Below are 10,659 nucleotides of genomic sequence, written 5' to 3' on the forward strand. Positions count from 1 at the left end.
ACCATAACCTCAAACTCCTGGGCTCAAGCAATCCTTCCACCTCAGCCTCCTCAGTAGCTGAGACCACAGGTGTGTACCACCATGCCTGATTCTTTTTTCCTTTTTTTGGGGGGGGGGTAGAGATGAGGTCTCCCTATGTTGCCCAGGCTAATACTTTGTTCTTATATTGATTTTTCTCCTGCCACCTTTTTTGTGCTGTTATTATCATACAAGTTATATCTTTTTACATGTGTGTCATCAACACAGATTTATAATTATTGTTTTATATGGTCGACTTTTAAATCAGGTAGAGTTACAAACAAAAAATACATTTATACTGTCTTTTATATTTACCTATATAGTTACCTTTACCAGTACTCTATATTTCTGCATTTGGATTTGAGTTGTCTAATATTTTTTTTATTTCAGGCCAAAGGACTTCCTTTTGAAGTTCTTGTAGGGCAGGTGTGTAAGGAATAAATTCTCTCAGTAATTATATATCTAGCAATGTTTAAATTTCTCCTTCATTTTTGAAGGATAATTTTTCTGAATATAAGAGTCTTAGTTAATAGTCTTTTTCTTTCAGCATTTTGAGTATGTCATTTCACTACCTTCTGGCCTATGTGATTTCTCATGAGAACCTGGCTGTTAGTCTTATTGAGGATTACTTTTATGTGACAAGTCATCTCTTTCTCGCTGCTTTCAAGATTGTGTCTCTGTCTTTTAACAGCTTGATTATAATGTGTCTTGGTGTGGCTTTCTCTGCATTTATCATTCTTGGAGTTCATTGAACTTCTTAGATATGTAGATTCAAGTCTTTTATCAAACTTTAGAAGTTTTTGGTCATTATTTCTGTAAATATTCTTTCTTCCACTCTCTCTCTCTCTCCTGTCCTTAGACTCCCACTATGCGTATGCTGGTATACTTGATGGTGTCCCACAGATTACTTAGGCTCTGTTTACTCTTCTTCATTTTTTTTCTTTCTGCTCCTCATACTGGACAATTTCGATTGGCATGTCATCAAATTTGCTGATTTTCTTCTTCTGCCTGCTCAAATCTGCTTTTGCAACACCAGTGAATTTTTCATTTCACTTATAATTCTTTTCAGCTCCAGAATTCTCGTTTGATTCATTTTTATACTTTCTATACCTTTAGTAATATTTTATATTTGCTGAAACTTCATTCTTGTGGCTTTATTTAACTCATTGTCTATGGTTTTTGTTAGGTCCTTGAACATATTAGAGAAAACTAGTTCAAATCTTTTATCTACTAGCCCAATGTCTGTGCTTTCCTAGGAACAGTTTATAAGGATTGCTTTTTCATATGAACGGGCCATACTTACTTGTTAATGCTTTGTAATTTCTTTTTTGTTGTAAACTGGATATTTAAAAAAATAAAACATAGGAAATCATGAAATCAGATCCCCCCCAACCCCTGACCCTTTTATGTCGGGTTTGTTTTTGCTGTGCTATTTGTTTGTTTAGTGACTTTTCTAGACTAATTCAGTCTGTAGTCTTTGACTTGTGTGGCCACTGACGTCTCTGTTTATTTAGCTTAGTGGTTAGCTAATGATTAGACAGATTTTCTTGGATACCTGGAGCCAACAATTTTCCCAATCTTTGCCAGAGGAATCTATGTATGTTGGGGCATGCCTTCAACACTCACCCTGATAGTTGACAACTGTCCCTTCACTTTAACTTCCAACTTGTGCAGAACCTAAAGGTCAACTAGAGGTGAGAGCTTAGAGCCTCTCAGTTGTTTTGTGTGCATACACACAGCCCTGAGCATGCTCTCAGCCCTACACATGTTCATGCCCTTCTAGATTCCCAGGAATACATTAGAGCCTTTCAAATCCCCTATGGACATCTCATTCCCCTAGCTTTTCCTTTTAAACTTTTTACTTAATATATTGTTTGCCCCCAACTGTTAGCTACCTCCTCAGCCATAAAGTTTATCAATTGTCTCTAATTGTTTTTGACAAACAGCCCTGGGGGAAAAAAGTTTTTGCATTGGATGATCATTGAGTCAGGTCCAGTAAAGACACTGGTATAAGTGGGTTCTTCCAAGGAACCACTAGACAGGTCAAATTGGGCATTCTCTGGTACTGAATCTTTGAGGAAGCTCCAACCCCCTTCTACTCACTCCTCTGGCTTCTAGGTTTCTGGTTTTCACTATGATTGTGAGGTTTTAGAGCCTAGAGGGGACTAGAAAGGGTGGGATGATAGAGAAAGTTTAAAATGCCACGAAGCTCACTGTTTTTACTAAGATGAAGCCATTTTTCTTGAATAAACACTCTCTGCATTGCTGAAAACATTTGATTGATTTCTGGAGTTGTGAAAAAGCCGATTCAGATATATATATTTTTTAACTTTCTTGTTGCTTTTATAGAGGAAAGAATTTTTGGAATTCATTACTCTGCCATGTTTGTTAAAATTGGCTATAGTTTTCATGGTGAAATTCTCTTTATCAGGTTAGGAGAGTTCTCATCTACTAAATTGTTAAGAAATTTTTTGTCACAAGTGTTTTTTACATTTTTTCTTCATTTATTGAAGTTATTGCAGTCTTCCCTCCTTTGTTAGCTGATGTGGTTAATTACCTAAATAATATTTTATAATAATATAAGATGTCTATAAGTTAAACCATCTTTGTACTCCTGGGATAAACCCTGTGACACATTTTATAATATTAATGAATCCAACTTGGTAATATTTTACTTAGGATTTCTATTCATAAATGAGATTGGCCTAAAATACATCATAGTACTATAAGAAAAATAATCATTACTGGAGATCTGTACTCAAAGAACACTGTATCTACAGCATTGTCTCTGTATGCAGGAGGTGGCTGTGAGTTTGAGTTGGCTTCCATTGAAGAATAGGTATATTATCCGTTTGAGGCTACACATAGTGAATCAGTTAGGATTAGGATTAGGAGAGTTTCAGAAGAAAAAAAAAAAGGACAGATATTTATTTGATAGACAACTCAGAGTCTCTGTCACTCTAGGAATGGTTTGATCATGTAAGAGGGAGCATTTTTGTAAACAGATGTATAAGAAAAATGTGAATGTGTGGGTATGGGAAGACATGTGCTTGGCAGTCAAGCAGAATGAGGAGGACAGTTACTAACTTATATGGTTATCCTCTTTCTCTGAAAACAGTGTCACAATAGGATTCTCTCACATATATTAAAAATTAATTATAATTATGTTCAATTTCTTGATCTGGACGTCAATTATGGAGGTATGGTCACTTATGAAAATTTATCATGCCCTCATCAGTACATATGTAATATTTGGATAAAGCATGACCATGATGAAAGGCAGACTCTGAGAGAGTACTGGCTCTTAAGGTTTTGTTTCAAATCCTTCTCTAGTTGCCTCCATTTGAGCCACAACACTTTGAACCCATTTTCTCTCCCCTTTATGTATAAATACATATAAATATTTAATTTATAAATATATTTTTAAACAACATCATTTTTGAGGCCCATGGATATATATATCTAAGGCCTCAGTATTGCATTACATTAATTGTTCTATACCTAAAATAACTTTACAAAATAAAATCAGGTTAATATCCAGGATGTTTCAATGAGATATTTCAAATTTTGTGATTTACAAACTCCCCTCCTCATCCTGCGGAAAGTTTGCAAAGAACCACTTCTATTACATCCATGAAGTTTTCTATTTATCAGCGGATCAATCTTTCAAAACACAAATCTGCCATGAACCCAACCTGCTGGAAGCCCATCAAGGGCTTTCTAGTGTTCTTAGGATAAAACTCCCAAGACCCTGCATGGTGTGATTCCTACTACTCCACCAGTCTCATCTCATGCCATGCTTTCTCTGGCTTTCCAAGACCCATTCCCAGACTTGTCTTCTCTAAGTCTAAAACTCATTTAAGTGTCAGGCTTCCTTCTTTTCCTGAATGAGGGAATTCAGTTTTATGTCTTTGGCGCTGATACAAGGCAGGAGGAGGTGGAAGGTGGGAGTTAGGGTGGTGTTTCTGTAATTGCTGGTTTGGGGAGCTGTCCGATGCTACTAGTAATTATTTTTGACTCTACCTATTCAAGAGAATAGGGCTGCTTCTCCTCCAGTCTCACCTGTCCAGAGCCCTTGCAAGAGATCGGAGGGGGATTTCTGGCCCTTCTCAGAGTGACTCTTGCCTTCACAGTTTTTTTCTTAGAAAAAACACACCTCACTTTACCACAGATATATAAAAAGTTCTTTCTGAATTGTTCAATAAATCTCAAAAGAACAAAGAACTTGAGAAGCAACAAAGGTTACAGAAATTTGCATAATGAAGCATAGCATCAAAGCCGGGAAAACAATTGGAACTAATTCACCTTAATGGAGGACCCTAAAAATATGCCCATTAAATCTTATTACCTACATGCCAACATTTAGCTTTTCTCTTCATTCTTCAAGTTGCTCCAAAATCTTTCAGTAAAATTCTTCCTCACCATTTTGTGTGTGTGTGTGTGTATGTGTGTGTATGTGTGTGTGTGTGTGCGTGTGTGTGTGTGTGTGTGTGTGTGTGTGTGTTGCATACAACCAGCTGACACAAGAGACCCAATTTCTGTTCTTTTAGTCCTTTCTCATCTTTTATAAATGCAGATGCCTCAGCTTTGGCCCAACAATAATTGAAATTCTTTTTTGTTCAATCAAAGGTGGTTTTGGAGTAGGGAAAGGTAAACACCAGTCTAAAGGATTAGGAAGAAGATGGGTCCACGCCATCCTAGTTGAGTCTCCCTGCTGGTTTTCCAAGGAAATAAGCAGACCTCAGTCATACTAGAAAAAGAGATTTCTCTCATTGGTATGACTCTGACTCTTTTGAAATTATAACCCCAGAGTTATTTTATGCCAAAGAACACTCAGTACACTGAGAATCGGTTGATTTTTCAAGAGCCACCACCCAAGATGGCTCTCTGTTTGCCACGTAGAAGTGAGGCAACAACTTTATTTAGATACCTTTTTATGCACACCTTCCCAGTAACCAGGTTGTTTTGTCTTTCCAGGCATCCCTGCATCTGCCTCCTTCCTCTTCCTTGAACACTCTTCCATGCATACCCCCCTGACCTAACTAACACCTCTCCTTTTTCAGTCTCTGATTCCAAAAGGAAGCTCTCTCTGACCCTCAAAACTAGATCCAGTCTTCCTGACTTATGTTCTCTCAATAGTTCGTCTATCTTAGCAGTTGTCCTATTTGACACAGGCAGCAGTTGTCATTGTTGAAATTAAACTACCAATTTTCCCTATGGCCATCTTTCAGACTAGAATGAAGCGTTCAGGAAGGCAAGCACTGTGCCTGTCTTTCCCAGTGTTAAATCTAGAAAGATGTTTGACTCATAGCAGCTGCTCAGTGAATACATCTGACCAGTTGTCTGAACAGTCTGAACTTGGTTGGTTGGGAGCTCACGTCAAAGAGCTTTCTCTTCCCATCCACTTGAGGACTATGTCAAACCTGCCTTTCATCACTTGAGAATGTTTGGGTAAATCCTTCAGTTTCATTTCTACCACTTCCAGTAATTTAACAATACAGCTCAATGTAAAACTCCCTTTTACCTCTTCCTGTCACTTCAGCCCAAGCTTGTCTCATGACCTAAAAATCCGTAATAGGGAAGGGGGTGTAGTCTGATCTTTCCCCTCCTATTTCACCTTATCTATTTCCAGCTTCTCAATGAGACAAGGCAGGAAGGAGAGGGCCACGCTGTTTCTTAGTTACCTGGCTGCTTCCAGTTGTCACTGGATTTTGTAGAGCACAGGTGCAGCTACTTGAGAGGCCTCTGCAAGGTTGGTGCGGGTTGGGGGGGGGCTCTCCACTAAAGAACGTGCCGATGTGGGAGATCTCTCTTCCGGCCCTGCTCTTGCTCAGCTCCCACTGATGATGTATCACAAAGCCTCTTGCTGCTGGGGTCTGCTTACCTGGTGGCCCTGGTGGCAAGACTACCGAAGCCTGGCTATCATCTGCAGCATCCGCTGTGAGAACTCCTACATCCTCGCCATGCCAAACAATGGCTGTGCAGGCAGCTTCCCAGCTTGCTCCAATGCTATGTTTCTACCTTAAGAAGAGCAACAGATCCACTGCTGCGCTAGGACACGAGACATTATTCTTCCCTTCTTTTGCATACCTTGAAACTCTCAAGTGGTGCTCTTGGAGGCCACTATCATTTGGCATTATGGAAGAGGACCTCGCCCTGGGCAGGGGAGAGGAAATCCACAGGTCTCTCCCAACTCCAACAGTTTTGATCCTGATGATTCCCTTTCTCTCCTCTCTCCCTAGTCCTCTTTTTGTCTCCAGAGAGTGTGAAGAATGCTGGGGAAGGCAAGCCAGTTCAGTCACCCCTTACCCAGCCCTCGAGGTGGTGCTGTCCCCAATTTATTTGCAGCTTCCTTTAGAATGTGAAGTCCTTTTCTCCTAGCTCCAAATATGAGACATCAGGAAAAGTCCCTTTGGGAATTCTGTTACAAATATCTATTGAGGGAGCCAACCAATGTGTTTGCTGTGTTGTCTGCTCCTTAAGGATCCTCTGCCCAAGCTGGGTTCCAGGACACAAAGGCCACTGGGCTGGGGGGCACTTGTCCAGGGGACTGTATTTCCTGTTTCACTAAGGGAGGAAGAAACAAACCAAGGCACTGCCTATCAGGGCATGTGCAGACCTTCATGACAGATGGAACATCAGAGGCAGACTGAGCATGGTGAGACCGGGATGGAAAGCCGGAGTGATAAAAGAAACAGCAGCAGGATGGAGCCGGACAGAGGAACAGAAAAATGAGAGATGGGAAGATGATAGGAATAGAAAATGAGGGCAACAGAAATTTAGAGGGGGAGAAGATGGTGGGAGAGAGAGGCGGAAAGACTGACAGGCTGGGGCTGGGGAAGAGGACTGGGACAAATGACGGGGCTCTAGTTTGTCCCACTGGAGCACAGAGCTGGGAAGAGCAGCTGGTGGAAGAGAATAGGGCCTGTCTTTACCATTTGCCAGCTGGTGCAGGTGGCTCTGGGCTAAATCTGTCCTCTTTCCACCATACGGTCTTCTGAGGAGGTTAGAGACGGGGGAGGAGGAGGGCAAGGGGTGCAGCCGGGGAGAGCACACCTCCGCAGGTGCAGGGACTGTCACGTTAACAAATGCACTTGAACAGAGCTCAAGGGCACTGTGGAGGGGGCTGATCCTTTTATTCCTGGATAAGAAATGACAATGGGAGATGGAACATTTCTAAAGCTGCTTTGGTAACACTAACAGTTGTGTAAAATTATCATGACCAAGGAAGCTATTTAAAGTCCAAATCCCCAATGCAGAATTTTGGAAAGACTTCTACTCCCAACACCCCAGCCCCGTTCCTTAAAGGAGGTCATTCAGGTAAAGAGCTCGGCACAGAGCCTGGCACCTGGATGAGCTCAGTCAGTGTTAGTTCTCATTAAACAGCTGCCAGCATGAGGCCCCAACACCTAACATGGGTAGGCACTTGGTACTTTGTGAACGAACCAACTCGTTGATGTGAGGGTCCAGGTCTAACTTATGTGTATTCTTACCTTGTCCCACCACCAGGACCCAATCCAAGCCATTTGTTTGTACAAAGCCAGATACGAGGGCTGCATTCTCTTAGTTCACAGGAGCTCCTGGCCTTGCTAACTTGCCATGTGTAACCTCGTGCTGGCTGTTGAGACAAGCTTGTCCCTGGGGACAGAGCTGGAGCACCTGGGGATCATGAGCCCTGGGAGGGACCACTGGAAATTTTAACCTGAGAAGGGAAGGTGTGTGGTAGCTAGGAACGGAGCTAGAACCATGGAGCTAAAGGTCAGAATGGCAAGGAAGCTTAGACACATCTCGTGCTTTGCTGCTCAAAAAGTGGTCCATGGACAGCAGCATTGGCATCTCCTGGGATCTTGTTGGAAATGCGGAATCTTGGTCTGCATTTTAACAGGATCCCCAGGTGATGTACTGGCCAATTAAAGTTTGGGAAGCACTGAGCTAATGCAAGGCTTTACTTAAACTTGCTGTAACAGTGGCGCCAGCAGAGGGCGCTGCTGCAGAGCTTGCCGGAACCAGCTGCGGGCCAGCGAGAAGCAACTTGTCCTGAGACTTCAGTTCACCTTGAGGTTGCTCATGACTAGAACTTTGGCTAAATGCTGGAGTATCCTCTTTGCACAAGGACAAATGTGAACCTACTAACCCACTAAGTTTAGATGTATAGAAACACCTGCAGGGCTGGGGAACAAATGAGAACCAGTCTTTGTACTTGCCCTGTAATTTCCAGAAAAAGTTGTCTTGGCATAAGATGTTAGGTGTCCTTTAGGCAAATCTAGCTTCATGGCCTTGTGACCTGTGCAGTCACACAGGGCCCCATGTTCAGAAGGGCACTGCAATTGGGTTAGTGCTTCAGACCAATATCCTTCCTCAGTGTTTCATAGTTCTCCCTGTAGAGGTCTTTTACCTCCTTAGTTAAATATATTCCTAGGTACTTTATTTTCTTTGTTGCTGTTTTGAAGGGAATTGAATCTTTGATTTGGTTCTCACCAAATCAAATTGTATATGAATGCCTCTTATTTCTGTGTATTGATTTTGTATCCTGAGAATTTACCAAATTCATTTATCAATTCAAGGAGTCTCTTGGTTGAATCCTTGGGGTTTTCTAGGTATAATATCTTGTCATCAGCAAAGAGTGAGAGTTTGATCTCTTCTGCTCCTATTTGGACGCTCTTAATTCCGCTTTCTTGTCTGATTGCTGTAGCAAGGACTTCCAGCACTACGTTGAATAGAAGTGGAGATAGTGGGCAGCCTTGTCTTGTTCCAGTTCTAAGCAGGAATGCTTTCAATTTTTCCCCATTCAGTATGATATTGGCTGTGGGTTTGTCATATATGGCTTGTATCATTTTTAGGTAAGCCCTGTCTATGCCTATTTTGTTGAGCGTTCTTATCATAAAAGGGTGTTGAATTTTGTCAAATGCTTTTTCTGTGTCTATTGAGAGGATCATATGGTCTTTGCTTTTGCTTCTGTTTATATGGTGAATTACATTTATAGATTTGTGTATGTTGAACCATCCCTGCATCCCTAGGATGAAGCCCATTTGGTTGTGATGGATTATTTTCTTGACAAGCACCTGGATTCGATTGGTTAGGATTTGTTGAGAATTTTTGCATCTATATTCATAAGAGATATTGGTCTATAGTTTTCTTTTTTTGTTGTATCCTTTCCTGGTTTTGGTATCAGGGTTGTATTCACTTCATAAAATGTGTTGGGGAGTGGAAATTCTTAATAATTTATCTTTCTGGCCGGGCGCGGTGGCTCACTCTTGTAATCCTAGCACTCTGGGAGGCTAAGGTGGGCGGATTGCTTAAGGTCAGGAGTTCAAAACCACCCTGAGCGAGACCCCGTCTCTACTATAAAAATAGAAAGAAATTAATTAGCCAACTAATATATATATATATATATAAATTAGTCGGGTATGGTGGTGCATGCCTGTAGTCCCAGCTACTCGGGAGGCTGAGGCAGAAGGATTTGAGCCCAGGAGTTTGAGGTTGCTGTGAGCTAGGCTGATGCCACGGCACTCACTCTAGCCTGGGCAACAAAGCGAGACTCTGTCTCAAAAAAAAAAAAATAATAATAATAATAATTTATCTTTCAGTTTGTGTTTTTTTAAAATTTATTATTATTGTTATTATTTTAAGAGACAGAGTCTTGCTATGTTGCCCAGGCTGGAGCGCAATAGCTACTCACATGTCCGATCGTAGCTCACTACAGCCTCAAACTCCTGGGCCTCAGTCTCTTGAGTAGCTGGGAGTACAGGCACGTGCCACTGTGGCTGGCTTCAAATTGTGTTTTTTTAAATGAAGTGACAACGGAGTGTGCATGTGAGGAGATCTGTGCAACATGCAGCCCACCACCTTTCCGTGTTGTCTCACTCACATACGGCACCACCGGGGACACGGCACTCCAGTGGACCCACCACAATGTGTGGGGTCAGGTCAGTGAGACTCAAAGCCAGGCCAAAGTCTTTGTGTTATGGCTTCCATAGAGGGTTGGGAGAATGTGTGCGCGTCAAGAAATAAAATAAGAACAGTTAAGGCAGGTTTTTGTAGCATTTGTCACTATTCTGGTAAGAACAAAATACATATGCATGCGTGACCTACAAAACATGAATTGAGTAATTTCAGTGATTCCACGTATGAATTAAATGTTCTTATTTTTGCCTTTAAAACTGACATTGCAAAATATAGACAATAAAATTCACAATTTAAAATGTTCCTTTGCCTTTACTTAGAACAGCATTAACTAGCAAATAAAAAGTATCATCTCAAGTAGAGAAAGAGACTGCAGAAGAAAGGAAAAAGTTTAATATTTTAGTACTTTTAATGGCACTTTTTCCCTGCCTCTTGAACAAAGAAGCCCACGTTTTCATTTTGCGCTGAGCCTCACAAATTATGTATCTGGCTGGGCCTTGAGGGATGAAAGAGGCTGGGAACACTCGATGCCTGTGACCTTGGCCCTCCGAGGAGGTGGGATTTGCCTCAGGTTTCCAGGTAACCTAAACTAACCGAAATGTGATGTCTGGAGAGAGATGGAGGTTCATTAGCAGCTGAGGAATGTGCTTATTTTTGATGTAAAGTGGCATTTGTTTCCTTCTTACTATTTCTCCCAGAAATGTATTTTTATTCCATTCCTCTGTATATGAGGGGGGG

Source organism: Microcebus murinus, chromosome 2 (genome assembly GCF_040939455.1).
Source record: "Microcebus murinus isolate Inina chromosome 2, M.murinus_Inina_mat1.0, whole genome shotgun sequence".
NCBI lineage: Eukaryota > Metazoa > Chordata > Mammalia > Primates > Cheirogaleidae > Microcebus > Microcebus murinus.